The sequence below is a fragment of the Heterocephalus glaber genome, unplaced genomic scaffold, assembly GCF_053883595.1.
Source record: "Heterocephalus glaber isolate CG9 unplaced genomic scaffold, H.glaber_assembly_v1.0 deba00001461, whole genome shotgun sequence".
NCBI lineage: Eukaryota > Metazoa > Chordata > Mammalia > Rodentia > Bathyergidae > Heterocephalus > Heterocephalus glaber.
The window spans coordinates 47,121,715-47,137,170 of NW_028258308.1; the positions used below are offsets into that span (position 1 = coordinate 47,121,715).

Below are 15,456 nucleotides of genomic sequence, written 5' to 3' on the forward strand. Positions count from 1 at the left end.
TCATTTTCAAAAATGAAGGAGCTGCAGGTACTTGAACCCATTGTGAAAACAGATCAACAGGCAGACAGATAAAATATAAAGAATCCATAAAACAATTACATTAAATCAGAGTGCAATTTTAGATGAATTGGCCAGGTTGAGTCATAATCCTTAGTTTTAGGTTTATAACTATAGACTGCTCCATTAGAATTTTCCCTAGAGGTATCAATTAGCCCTCTTTTTCCATAAGTCATGACAGTATTTCCTTTAATACTTTAAGGTACTCTGACTATTTTGTTGTTGTTGGTTAACATTATAGACAACCAATTAGAATCAGAAGGGGGGAAGAGTGAAGGGATGTAGAATACTAGATGGGGTATTTCTTCACTATTCTCCCTTACTCTAAAAACAATTCTGAGACCATGTCTCCTTCTTTACTCTTCTATACTTTATGCTTGGAGAAAAATCATCCTTTAGAAATCCTCCATTTAAATTGTCCCAAGTGTGTAAAATATAACCTGTAGGTGATGTTTTTGGGACATGGAGTTACTCATAATCATTTAGGATGTACTGCATGGCATTAAGATCTCTCTTGTGTACTTTTGGAAAAAATGAGGAGAGAATCAAATAAAAAACAGAGAGCAAAGATGAGATCCTATTTAGATGCTGAAGGCTGATTACCCATGCCCCACGCCTGGTCCTGGGGTTTCACCTCATGTGCAACCTGTTCTGCCTCCCAGAGCCAGAACTGCCTGGGTTTAGTGTGCTGCTCTTCCATGTCACCCCAGGGTCCAAGCCACCTGCACTGGATAGCTCTGCCCTGATTTGTCAGGACACCCCACTAGTCGTGCAGATATTTAAATCAACTGGTTTTTAACAAAAAATATTTTCTTCGTATTTTCTTTAAACATCAATCCACCCTTCCATGGCTTGGAAGTCACAGTTCCGTCTAGGAATAAAAAGAGCCTAGATGCCTGAGTTTTCAGTTCAAAAGGTCCAAGAACATGGGGGGAAAATGTGATGCTCTCATAATGCTACAAACCCTCCACAAACTTTTCTAGCACGTCTCCCATGGTGTCACCAACCAGGGACAGTTCACTGGACAGTGTGCTCCTGTTGGGGATGTTCACCTGGGGAAGCATTGCATTCTGTTCAGGGTTGCCCAGGTGTCCCTGATCCATGGAGCTGGCCATGGTGACTGCAAGTCTGGGTGGGGGGAACCAGTCTGGGGCAAGACATGCTGTGGTGAAGGCTGGAGCTGTATCCATGGTGATGGGCTGGAATGTGGAGGTTGGAATTGGGGACACAGAGACTGGACAGGGGCTGGATACCGCACCTGGTTACTAAGGGATGTGGTGATCTGCTGACCAGGGAAATTCAAGTCCTGAGGCTGTCCTGAGAGTGTGTGCTGCTGGGGGCTCATGGGGTTTGGCTGGCTTGGGAACCTGTTCTGCTGCTTAATCTGTTGCTACTGCAGAATCTGCTGCTGCAGGGCCTGCTGGATGTTGGAAGTACTATCTGCCTCCAGCCCAGGCCACCCCATTTGGCCAAGCTGTCCCATCTGAGCAGCCATCTGGCCCATGGAGCTGCCCTCGATGGGAAGGTGCTGTTGCATGTGCTGTTGCTGCATGGCTGGGTCATAGCCCCCAGGTCCTTGTGGCTGTTGAAATGGGCTGTGCCTAGCCATGGCCCCAGCCTTGCTAGTGCTGCCTTGGTGCAGCTGCTGCTGCTGATGGAGCAACTGTCTCCTCAGCATCTCTCAGTACTGGGGATTCATACTTGCCATGTTGGGGTTGTGTCCTAGTTTCATGATGTTCAGGGCTTGGTCCTGGGAGTTTAGGCCTCCCATTGCCTGCTGCTGTGGAGGCACATTAGGCCTCAGCAAGCCAACCTGCATCATAGTCAGTTTCTGCAGGCTGGGGTTCTGGTGCAGGCTGGGCTGGGACTGCCTGCCAGGCTGGGACTGGATGCCAAGCTGGGGCTGCATCCCAGGCTGCTTGGCCACATACTTGGCATGCACTCTTTGATGAAAGCGGCCATTAGCTGTGGATTTGACTTGAGGATATTCAGCACCTGCTGTTGCTACTGAGAGGAGCTGGGTGACTTCAGGGTCTGCAGCAGGTCCTGCAGGGCACTGGGTGAGATGCTCCTGGGAGTCTCCACACAGGCCATCCACGAGCTGGCCACTGCAGCTTGTGCCCAGATGGAAAATAGCAGGGCATGCCTGCTATTGTCTGTTGCTGGAGGATTTGTGCCTGCTGCCACTGTCCAGGTTGCATGCAGGGCATGACAGGTCTACTGACCTAGCTGACTCAGGGCACATTCAGGCACACAGGGGCCATCTGATTTCCTGGGGTCCTCATGCTTGTGCACCTAGGGGGCATGCCATTGTTGATATTCACTTGGTACAGGTGCTGCTGCTGCTGCTGGGCTTCACACTCAATCTGCTGGGCTGCTTCCACTGCTGAAGGTGGAGGCTGGGCAGGGGGTTGGGGGGCCTGCACCTGGTTGGTGGGCTTTGCAGCAGACACTGTCATGGGAAGCTGACTCTGGGTCACACTGTGAAGCCAGCTGATGACATGCTCATGGGTGAGTGCTGGGGCTGGGCAAGAGGCTGTGGCATCTGGGGTGTGCTGGGCTGCTGTGTGGGGGTCCCGGGCAGTGTTGAGGTAGGAGAAGGCAAACTCTGTTGAGGCACATTGCAGGTGTTCATGGCAGCCATCTGCCGGTGCATGAGCTAGGCCTACTGCAGATGGTGCTGGATCTGCTGCTGGCAGAGCTTATGTTTGCTGTTGAGGCAGAAGGGCACTGGGCATTTGTTTTCTTGGCAGTTTTAGGCATGGTAGCAGCAAAGAGCAATAAGCTGCTTGCACACTGAGCAGCCTCCATTGGTCTTGTGTTTGCAGCACTTGGTGTGCTGCACAATCCACTTCATCTTCTGGCAGGATGGCAGTGAGCAACTGGCATTGCAGCACTAGCAGGCATGTACCAAGGACTGGATATAGCAATGGATGCTCGAACACTGGGACTCCTGGGGGCTCTTGGACTGTGGCTCACCCTGGCTGCTCCCCTCATCATCCAGCCCCAGCTCACACTTCACCATCTTATGGGTGTGGCTCTTTGTGTTGAGGCAGTAGATGCAAAGGTCATAGTCCTCACATAGAGAGCAGTGACAGAGCATTTCCACATGGTGTTTGTATTCATTACAGGTATAGACGGAGTGATCCTGGCCCTGGGTATGCAGTTCAACCAGCATGCACAGTGCAGACCACTTGGAGTGGTGCAAGAAAACTCCCAGTGCTTGTCTCTGGCCAGGGTGAGGAAAGCATCATGCCCATGCATGAAATCACAGCTCAGCAGTGGGTCAGGGTCCACAATTGGGGGCAGAGTGTTGATGACAGGCCCAGCATACAGGTGAATCACAAAGAAGCCTCTTTGTGTTTCTTCATAGTGGCATAAAGCTTCTGGGACAGGTCATTGGACACACTGGGCATGCTGGGCTTCTTATTGGTAAGGCTAATACTGCTTTTATTCTTGTTGGTCTTCTTATTGTTCTTTTTCTTGGCATTCTTGCTGTCACTCTGACTGCCCTCAGGTGTCTTGCTAGCTGCAGTGCTCTCTTCTTTTTTCCTCTCTTCTTCCTCTTGTTCTAGTTCCTTAATGCTCTCTTCCAACACATTGGGCCAGAAGTCTCTTTCAAAATATGGAAACTCCTTGGCACTTGTGAGCCTGTCTTCAGTTGCTTGTTTGAAGATGTCCTTGTAATCATGAATGATCTGCTCTGCAAATGCTTTGTCCAGCATCTTCTTGTACCACTCTTGTAGTCACTTTGGTTTGGGGATTTTTTGATCAGAAGGGTGCCAATGAAATATATAGTCATCTCCTTCACTTGGGGGACAGGCCTAGATATGCCCTGTTACATGCCCCAATTTCTTCTCATATTCTAGATATCCAATAAGGATCTCATGGTAAGCAGCTGTCTGGAGACAATGGGGCCAGAAGAAACGAATACTGTCCAGATAAGATATATACACATGTTTTGTGTTTGGCAGGGGACAATCAGAGCCATATTCTTGGACATGCATTCCAAAAAAGCACAGATATACTCCATCAATTTCCTCAAAAGCAAAAAGTGCTCTATTCTATATGAGAAAGACTCAAACATTTCCCCAGAATCCACAAACCATGACTTCACCCCAGGCTTGACCTCCAGTCTTGTTGGAACTGGCCAAGTCTGACAGGGTGATCCTGGTGCTGTAAAAACTTGTTCACTCAGTCTTCCAAGTGGTTTCCCAACATAGAGGTCTTCAGTCTCCTAGCACTGAATTTGGTTTTTTTTTTGAGGTCTGCCAGTTTTCTTCAAGCAGTTGTCACACACAGAGCCTGAAGGCCAATGATGTTATAGTGCAGAACACAAATCTGTTGCATCTTCCAGCCACACTCTTTGCAATTGACAAAAGGCTCAGAATATAAAGTATCATTTTTCTTTTTTTCAAATTGATCATTGGAAATTGTTGTCTGAGATTGTGAAGGGTCATCACCCAAGGTTATATTCTCACCCTGGAACTCTGTGAAACACTTCTCACAGAAATGATACCTAGTCTAATAGCTGTAGTAAGCTGCATCTCAAGTAATTGTGCACAGCTGCTTCCCATAGCAGCACAAAGTTTGGGGGGAAAACTCATACTTGCATCCAGAGCAATATTCAAGGGACTGCATAACAAGGTCAATTTCTTGCTCAAAGACTTCTGTGAGTTTACTGCAAAACTTATAGATCTGAGATGTCTTGCGATTATAAAGCCAGGCATTGTTGAACATAATCCAGACATCATCTACATATTGTCAAGGTTCTTGATACTGCCCTGTATCCAGCTTCCATTTGATGGTAGAAATGTCCATGGGATTCTTCACAGTGTCAAAATAATCTGGAATTCCCAGAAGCTGAGGATCTACAGGCCACCGAAAATGTAAGGATTCTGGGTCCTGTCATTAGAGTACTTCTAAGGTTGGTATAAATACCTGGCATAGCTCCTTGGGTTTAAAGATTTGTTTTGCATGGCTGCAAAGGGGATGTTGACTGAGAAGCTGTACCATTAGCACTACTCTCTTCTTCCTCTTTAGCTTCCACTTTTATTTCAGATTTCTTTTCATCCACTTCCATTGGTTTTGACTTCTGCTGTACTGTGTCTGTTTCTTCTGTACCTTGGGAAGATCCTTGCAAATCTTCCTCCTTCATCTCAGATAGAGACTCCTGCTTGGATTCACCAGGATCGGGCTCAGTGTCCTCAGTCTGCACCTCTGGCTTCATTTCCAGCACAGGTGCATAAAGTACTGGCTGCTGGGAATTGGTTTCAGCACTGGCTACTGAGGCGGGGGGGGGGGACCCTGTTATCAATGCTGGCTGCTGCCTGGAAAAGCAGTGTGCCAGGAGGCTGGGTGTGCACAGGTGTCAGTTGCTGCTACTGTGATGACTGAGGGGTGGCCACAGATGGCAGCTGGACTGGGATTTGAGGCTGTGGGGTCATCTGGGCTGCTGTCTGCATTGTAGGGGTGCTCTGGGCTTGGGTAGCACTGGGCACTGAGCCAGGAGTTAGGGTAGGAATCTGCCCAGAAGATGAAATGGGAGTGGATGGCTGAGTGGGAGCTGCTGGCTGGGGAGACATCATCCCAGGGGGCGTTGGGTGCTGGAGAGATGGCATGCCAGTGGCTGTGGAACTAGGAGATGGCGTCAGGTGCAAGGTTGACTGGGTCACTGTTGGGTAATGGAGCTGGCTGGCTTGGGGCCCCAGCATGTTCATAGGATTAGCAAGAGCAGCACTGGTTACCTGGCCCTGTGACACATCTGTCTAGGCTTCCAGCTGTCCCATTCTCACACTGTTCACACTCATCACCCCACTAGATGATGGGAACTCACTCTGTGGCAGAAACTCATTCTGAGAAGGTGCCTGGGCCATCATGTTGTTGGCGTGTGTGACCATCATGTTTGAAGGCTGAGGCATCTGGGAAGGAGAAATGGCCATCCCTAGAATGGAGGCCATGCTGTTCATCTAGACAGAGTGGTTCACTGGGGAGGCTGCATGTGGTCCCATGGGTGCTTGCAGTAACTGCACTTTCCACAAGGACATTGGATTAAATGAATTCATCCCTTGACAAACCTGCATTTGGTTCACTGACAGTGGCAGGGGCCCACTTGGAGGTCTCACAGACTGTGCAGGTGGGATCACAGGGGCCTGCACCCCAGGGGCTTGTAAAGTTGGCTGGTTACCCAGGATGCCTTACTTATGTAAATGTGACCTCTGCTTTTCTTCTAGTTTTTTCTGTATCTTATGGACTTTCTTTTCTCTGCTAATAAGTGACAGTATTCATCCCTGCTGTTGGCAGACTCATACCTGTCTCCCTCAATTTTCTTAAGATAGGCAACCAAGTTCTCCATGAGGTGATCTTTCAGAACAGCAGGGTCTGGTGTTGGGAAGATGGCTTGAATGAGTTTATGCACTAGATGGTTCCAAAGGTCCTGAGTAACATGTTCATGCCAGCCTTTCTGAACCCCAGTGCTAGAAGGAGGTGCTGTTGTAGGTATTGTGCTGGGGCTTCCAATGTTACCAGAGTTTGACCCATCATTCATCATGATTGGTGGCCCCCAGGGAAGTTGGAAGAGCTGATTCTGAAATCAAGTTTGCTGGTTCCTGATCTGTTGTTGTTCCTCCTGTTGGAAAGTTCATTGGATTACTTTCCAGGGGGGTGACAGTTCTCATCTGTTGGTGAGCTGGAGGCTGTGCTGGTTGCTGGCCAGAAACCTGAGGCTCCAGCTACATCTGGGGCTGGTTCATGTAGGGGAGTCCAAGAGCAGCATAGCCCCACTACATGGAGCTTGGGTCTATGGGATTTGGGTTACTTAAAGAAGAGGCATTGTGTTGCCCTGTGCCAACAGAACCAATTGTTTTGAATTCCACTAGCTGGAGACCTCAAGATGGTTTGTTGGTTTTGCTTGTCACTGGCATTTTTCAAAAGGAGGCAAACAGGATGGTCATGTCATGTGCAGTTCTTCCAATTGTGAGACCAAAGCGACTTTATTTTGCTAAAATCCACCATTCCCCTAGCCTCTCACAAATTAATGGTTAAAGTGTGCATGCTCTGGGACAAAAGACAATCTATACTGAAGCAAAGTTCCTAAGTTAATTACTCAGCCATCTGTTTGCCCAGGAAATGAACATTCTGGGCCCACTATCCATAGAACAATCTGTAGATCTGCTGACCATCAGTACATGACAGTCGACCACTAACCTTTGTCCCTCTTTTCCCCCATAAAACCTACATGTAGCCACCCCTCAACCCCCGATGTACCTAGCCAATCAGAAATGTACACTTCATGCTTGCTAAATGTTAACCAATCATCTAACTGCTAAATGGAAAATCTCCAAACCTTGCTGTAACCTCTATAAAAACCCTGCCAATTTGAAATTCAGGGCTCTCAATTCTGATCCGCTGCGTCAGTGACAGTTGAGAGTCCCTGCTCGAGCTTGAATAAATGACCCTCATGTGCTTGCATCAGGAACAGCTTCCTGGTGGTCTTTGGGACTTTGCAATCTGGGCACAACATTTGGGGGCTCGTCTGGGATCCCCAAGACCCTCAGGATCCCCGTACCAGAGGGTCAATGCTGGCTGGTGAGTGTTTTTGTGTCTGCAAGGTGTCTGTAAGGTCTGGGGCCCATTTTCTGGGAAGGTCGGCAAATGGTCTAGGCGGACACACTGTGAGAGCCATCGACCCAGGATCCTAGAAGACGTTCCAGATCCTTCTGGAGGGGACAGAGTGCCCCGCAGGGACAGAGTGCCCTGTGAGTATGAGTCTGTGAGACTCCTACGGGGACGGTGAGGGTCACTCCTGCGGTACGGTGTGAGGCCATCGTCCCATTTTCAGTACTGCCTCCGATCGGGTGGAGGACTGTTTTGTCTTGCTTTTTGTTTTTCTGTTGTGTTTGTCTGTTTATTGTGGTGACTTGGACTGAGACGATGGGACAGACTGTGACTACCCCTCTTTCCGTCATGAAGGACCATTTCAAAAAAAGTTAGGGAGCGCGCTCATAACCTAAGTTTAGAAATTAAAAGGACTAAATTCATCACCCTCTGTAGCTTGGAGTGGCCCACATTTGGGGTAGGATGGCCACCCGAGGGGACCTTTGATCTAGGGACCACAAAGAGAGTCCGGGAGGTCATCTTCCTTTCTCATATGGGACACCCTGATCAAGTTCCCCACATTGTCATTTGGGATAGCCTAATCTGCGACCCACCCCCATGGGTCAAAGCCCTTTTTGCCTCCACAGAAAGAGCAGCCATTGGTAATGCTGACAGCCTGTGAAAAGACTCCCAGAGGGCGTGACAGAAAAAGGCAAACTGAAACCAAGCCGACTGCGCCGCTTTACCCAGTCCTCCAAAGAGAGACTGAAGAAGATCTCATCCCCCCTCTTACTCTCTCTCTTCTCCCCCATGACAACAGGCAGAAAGAGAAGACCTGGGCCCAGCCAGAATTGGGGAGGGAGGGCCGGCTCCAGGTGCTGACAACTGTGATGGCCCCGACCAAAACACTCACCACTGGCGTGCTGCCTTGCCAGCAGGCCCGACAAACTCTACTGTTTGTCCACTGAGAGCGATAGGGCCCTCTGATGAGCATGGTAACCAGCCTCATTATTACTGGTCCTTCGCCACCAGTGACCTTTATAACTGGCGTACTCAGCACGCCAAATTCTCTGATAACCCTAGGGATTTGATTAACCTGTTAGAAACTGTCTTGTTCACTCATCAGCCCACCTGGGATGATTGTCAACAACTTCTCCAAGCCCTTTTTTTTACCTCTGAAGAAAGAGAAAGGATCAGAGGGCAAGCCATAAAGTCGGTGTTAGGGGGAACAGAGGGCTCCCTCGATGAACAACAGTGGGCCCGTGTTGAGGCACACCTTCTGTCCACCAGTCCCCCATGGCAAGCTAATTCCTCGGGCAGGAGAGAAGCTCTCCAAAACTACCTTCAGCATCTCCTAGCTGGCTTGAGGGGAGCCACTCAAAAGCCTACCAATTTAAACAAGGTAAGCGAGGTCCTTCAAGGACCTGAGGAATCGCCTTCTGCCTTTGTGGAGTGTCTGTTGGAAGCATACCATACATATACTCCAATTGACCCAGATGCCCCTGCAAATCCACAGGCAATTAATTTGGCTTTTGTCACTCAGTTGGCCCCAGATATTAGAAAGAAACTGCAGCGGATGGAACGATTTGAGGGAGAGAATAGGAAAAAGTTGATGAGTGTGGCAATGAAGGTGTTTAACAATAGGGATCCTTTTGAGGATAGAATGGCTAAAAAGATAGGAAAGGTGAACATTACAGCCTTGGCAGATGGAGGTTTTATCTGAAAGGAATGCAGAGAAAATAAAAAAGAAGATAAAAGTAAAGTATGGCCCTTATTAGAGAAGGATCAATGTGCATATTACAAAGAGAAGGGTCATTACAAGAGGGATTATAAAAAGTTAAAAAGAAAGAGAGAGAAGGAGACTAAGAAAGAGATGGGGTTCTTCTAGTAGATAAAAAAGATTGACGAGGCCAAGGTGGGGATCTCCAAACACATCTACTGACTCCAGAAAGCCGGCATCTTGATCCCTTGCCAGACAGCCTGGAATACACCACTGCTTCCCCTGAAAAAGCCTGATACCTCAGACTTCAGACCGGTACAGTATTTATGGGAAATAAACAGCTAGGTGGAGACCATTCACCGAACAGTAGCAAACCCCTATACTCTGTTGAGTCTCATCCCTCCCGGTCATGTGTGGTACTCAGTATTAGACCTTAAAGATGTGTTTTTCAGCCTGCCTCTAGCACCTGTGAGCCAGCCCCTCTTTGTCTTCAAATGGACTGACTCAGACACCGGAAAAACCGGACAGCTGACATGGATCCGGCTGCCACAGGGATTCAAAAACTCCCCCACTCTGTTCGGGGAAGCTCTCAGCAAAGATCTGCAAGAGGTAAGAAAAGTGTTTCCCCATGCGACTATTCTTCAGTATGTCGATGACCTCCTGGTGGCGACTTCACCCGAAAAAGAATGCATTGCAGCCAACAAGGGCCTCCTGAAAGCCCTCCAGGAACTGGGATATTGGGTGATCTGGAAGAAAGCTCAACTCTGCCAGACCAAGGTAACCTACTTGGGCTATATTCTTGAAAAGGGAAAGAGGAGGCTGGCAGAATCGAGAGTGTCCGCAATTCTCCAGATTCCGAAGCCAGGCTCAAAGAAACAGGTGCGAGAGTTCCTAGAGGCATTTGGCTATTGCAGGATTTGGATTCTTGGCTTTGCTGAGATTGCCAAACCCCTGTATGAGGCCACGGTGGGAGGAAATACACCCCTCAAATGGACTGAGGCTTGCCAGCAGGCATTTCAATTGCTTAAGACTGTACTTGCATCAGCACCAGCCCTGGCATTGTCAGACTTAAACAAGCCCTTTACCTTGTATGTGACAGAGAAAAATGGGGTGGCTAAAGGAGTGATTACTCAGCTTTTGGGGCCATGGAAGCAGCCTGTGGCATACCTCTCAAAGAAGCTCGACCCAGTGGCCCAAGGGTGGCCTAATTGTTTGAGGACAATAGCAGCAGCAGCTGCTTTAACCAGAGAGGCTGACAAATTGACCTTTGGACAGGATTTAACTCTGATCACTCCCCATGCCATTGAGCCCTTGTTGAATAGCTCACCTAGCAAATGGCTGTCTAATGCCAGACTGTTACAATATCAAGAACTCTTATTAGAACAGCAACGCATTAAGTTTGCCACCATAGCTGGCCTCAATCCAGCTACTCTACTCCCAGAATCTGATGAACAAATGCCCATCCATGATTGTCTCAAGACTCTTGAAAACTCAAGGGGAGGACATCTGGACTTGACAGACCAGGCCCTCCCCTGTACAGAGATAACTTTCTATACTGATGGGTGCAGTTTCATTCATGATGGTGTATGGTATGCTGGAGTGGCAGTGGTCAACCAGGACCAACAGGTGGAATGGGAGCAGGGGCTACCTCAAGGGACATCAGCACAGAGGGCTGAGCTGATTGCTTTAACTAAGGCTCTGAAATTGGGAAAAAAAAAAGGATAAATATATTCACTGATAGCCATTATGCTTTTGCCACCGCCCATGTACATGGGGAGATTTATCAAAACAGAGGGCTGCTAACCTCTGAAGGGAAGGAAATTAAAAATAAGACTGAGATATTGGCACTGCTACAAGCCATCTGGTTGGCCCAAGAGGTTGGCATCATCCATTGCCGTGGGCACCAAAAGGGGTCAAGCCCCGAGGTGATTGGTAATAATGCTGCTGATCAGGCAGCAAGACAAGCAGCCCAAAAATCAGTGGGGAAGCAAATGCTTCTGCTTCCCACACCGGTACTCCCAGAAAAACCTGAATATACAGACAAGGAGATAACAAAAATGAACAGGAGATGCTGGACTCGAGGAAGACATGGGTGGTAGATGACTAAGGAGGGAAAGGTGGTGCTCCCAGCCACTGTAACAGACACATTGCTGCAAGAACTACATGAGTCCACCCACCTCAGTGAGAAAAGGATGATGTTTGCCTTACAACCCCATTTCGTCAGCCAGGGATTAGCCCAAAAGGCCCAGGACATGGTGAGACAATGCCCCACCTGCCTCAAGGTAAATGCTAATCGGGTAACCAGGCCCCCTGGGGTCCGACACAGAGGACTAACTCCAGGAGAACATGGGGAGTTGGATTTTACTGAAATAAAGCCTGGCATGTATGGGTACAAATACCTGCTAGTTTTTGTGGATACATTTTCAGGATGGGTAGAAGCATACCCCACCAAGAGGGAGACAGCAGAAGTAACAGTTAAAAAGCTCCTGACAGAAATAGTTCCCCATTTTGGTTTGCTCTTAGCTCTGGGGTCCGACAATGGTCCAGCCTTTATGGCTAAGATATCTAAGTTAATTAGTAATATCCTTAGAATAAAGTGGAGTCTACACTGTGCCTATAGGCCTCAAAGTTCAAGACAGGCAGAAAGAACAAATTGAACTTTAAAGGAGATTCTGACTAAATTATGCTTGGAGACTGAACTAGGTTGGGTAGAGCTTCTCCCTTTTGCCCTCCTCTGAATGAGGTGCACTCCCAAGCCTCCCCTCAATCTGTCCCCATTCTAGATTGCTTATGGGCAACCTCACCCAATTATTTCATTAATAGATGTAGAATTGAAGGAAAAATTTTCCCACCTTTGACTCCTTAGATCCTTAAAAGCAGTTCATCAGCTTCAGTCAGAGCTACATGAGACATTACGAAAGAAAATGACTAATCCAAATGAAAAACCTTTACAACATTTACCCTATAAGCTGGGAGATTTGGTGTTAATTCGCAGGTTTGATTCCACGACCCTGGAACCTCATTGGAAGGGACTGGTTTCTGCTGTCCTGTCAACTCCCTTGATGGTGAAGGTGGCTGGACATTCTGCCTGGATACATCGAAACCATCTGAAAGCAGGACTCCCCCGTGGATGTCAAAAAGGACAAATGGAAGGTTATCAGCCAACCAGGCAACCAAAAGGTAAGACTGGAACAGGTTGGAAATGTTTCACCTTAAGGATAATATTCTCTGGGACACTGGCATTAATGCCCCCAAGAGGACTAGATCACACAAAAAAATGTATGGATTCAACTGGCAAACTCGCTTAACTTGTCTGAATTCTGCTTAAATGTTGATGTAAATTTTCATTATGTGCTGGGAAGCTGTCTCATTCTGGTATGCACCTCTTGAGAATTAATATGACCCTATACCCTATTTAAGGACATCCCAGGAAAAAATCTTACTTACGTGGATAGTTATAATTGGGGGCATGACACCTGCTGTAAACCTAAAAATGCTGTCAAATTATATACACCCAAGGTAATTATGTCAAACAAAACTGAATGTGCTATGTATGAAAATTGTACAACCAAATGTCTGAGGATAAAACGGTCAGAAGGGATGTTCTGCCATATAAAACAAAAATTGTGTGTAACAATTGCCATATCTCCCTGCCCACAGGATGGTTTTATACCTGTGAAAGAATAACCTTTAATTATATTTCACCAAATTTAACCAAGACCCATTGCTGTTTGAGTCATCTAGCTGTAGTGTTGCCAGAGTCTCGTTCATCAGAGAACACATTAACACTGTACACCTGATGGTACTCAGGTCCCAATACCAGCCAGTCTCTACAGACCTAATAAAATTAACCCCCAGAGGCCCACAATTGGTCCTTATAGAATCACGAGAAGGGGGGAATGTGAGACCAAAGCAACTCCATTTTGCTAAAATACACCACTCCCCTAGTCTCTCACAAATTAATGGTTAAAATGTGCATGCTCTGGGACAAAAGACAATCTGTACCGAAGCAAAGTTCCTAAGTTAATTACTCAGCCATCTGTTTGCCCAGGAAATGAACATTCTGGGCCCACTATCCATAGAACAATCTGTAGATCTGCTGACCATCAGTACATGACAGTCGACCACTAACCTTTGTCCCTCTTTTCCCCCATAAAACCTACATGTAGCCACCCCTCAACCCCCGATGTACCTAGCCAATCAGAAATGTACATTTCATGCTTGCTAAATGTTAACCAATCATGTAACTGCTAAATGGAAAATCTCCAAACCTTGCTGTAACCTCTATAAAAACCCTGCCAATTTGAAATTCAGGGCTCTCAATTCTGATCCGCTGTGTCGGTGATGGTTGAGAACCCCTGCTCGAGTTTGAATAAATGACCCTCATGTGCTTGCATCGGGAACGGCTTCCTGGTGGTCTTTGGGACTTCGCAATCTGGGCACAACACAATGAGAGATGATTTGTCCTGAAGATGCACAATGGGCAACTTGGCAGGCTTTCCCAGCCGGACAATGTGTCATATAATTCAAAACATTTTTCATGGTTCCACAATGTGGTAGAGGGCAGGCCCTAACCTCTCCATTGGCTTGTTCTCGTTGCTGACATTTATGAGCATGAAGCAGTAGAACCAGCTGCTGCTGTATCAGTTTGTGTTTTTTTAGGATCTGCAGTGGGGCCTGTTGCAATTGCTTGAGTGGGACCAATTCCCACCAGTGCTTGCATTTGTGACATATTTGGCACATTGATGACTGAAGTATTCTTGATGTCATTAGGGCAGGTAGGCAAACTGTTGACCATGCTCTGCTGGATAACTGAGGGTTTACCCCAGTGGCTCCCATTTGCGACCTTCCAGTTTGATTAAAGGGCAGCTGTCCAAATGGACTTGTGTTACCAGTCATTCCCATCTTGGTCATGCCTCCTGCCTGTGCCCTGTTCAGTCCTGTGTGGCCAGCCATTTGCAGGGAAACCTGGGTTAGGGTCTCTGTCAGGACGCTGCTTGTGGCTCCCTGCATGGCTGGAGCAGGGTACAGCATTCCAGCTCCCCTTCCTCTACCAGCAGCCCCAAGAGATCCATTCATGACTTGTGCTTGCCCTTGTTGAGCCTGATTCATTAAACTATGGCCAGAGTTACTATTGAGGAGGCCAGGGTGGGTCTGGTTAAAGGTGGCATTAGTGCAGACCCCAGGTCCAGTCTGAGATGTGGCAGGGCTGCTGGTTACCAGCCCCACTTGCTTTTGTGCTTGTGGATTCAGTGCTTGGGAAGGAGGGGGTGTGGGTCCAGAGGTGCTGCCTGTCTGGGCAGGCTGTTGGCTGATGAATCTCCCTGGTTCAAGGGGCTTTTGCCCATGGCACCCAGGCTGGCCATGTTCTTACTGTGTGGCTGCCCTTCTGCATGGCCACCAAGGCCCTACTGCACAGAGCTGCTGGTGCTCACATTTCCTATTCTTAGGTTGATACTAGAGCCATTGCTTTCTTGAAGAAGCTCCAACAATTGTTTATGTTTGGAAGCAGCAACTGAGACAAGGTTCTCACTGTTTAAAAGGCCTAATTCTCCATTGGGGATCAGCTCATCAGGAAGATCATTTTCCAAGTCAAACAAAGATCGAAAATCTGTGCTGTCATTCGCAGAGAAGCCAGGCTAGCTGAGTTTGGTTCCTTTGGGGTTGGGCAGTTCCTCCTGCAAGTTCTGGGTCATCTCCATCTGCTCACCAAAATAGCCTGGGGCACGGGTTGGGGCCTGGCCAGCAGCAGTGAGCAAGTGAGCGACCACAGGATGAGCAAGATTGTGGGCACAGCCGAGGCGCTGGCCTGGTGGGGGAAGCAGTGGCCAAATTTCAGCTTCAGCAACAGCCCCCCGAAGCACTCACCACCCAACTCTGGCCACCCTTGCCACAGCCGGCCGCCTCTGTCCCCTCATCCCTTGCTTGCCTAGCCAGTGTGACACTCCTCGGCTGGGGCACCCAGTGGCTAGGCCACGCCCAGGGACCGCTGGCAGTGACCGGGCTGCCTTGTGCCCCCCCCGCCATGCCCCACTTAATGAATTCGCCCGCAACCCGAAGAGCAGGGGGCTCCAGGCTCCACC

At 48.2% G+C, this 15,456-nt stretch overlaps 1 pseudogene; it reads right to left on the reverse strand.

Moving 5' to 3' along the window:
- Positions 1-1,013: 1,013 nt before the first annotated feature.
- LOC101702323 (histone lysine acetyltransferase CREBBP-like) lies at positions 1,014-15,096 on the reverse strand (annotated as a pseudogene).
- Positions 15,097-15,456: the final 360 nt, after the last annotated feature.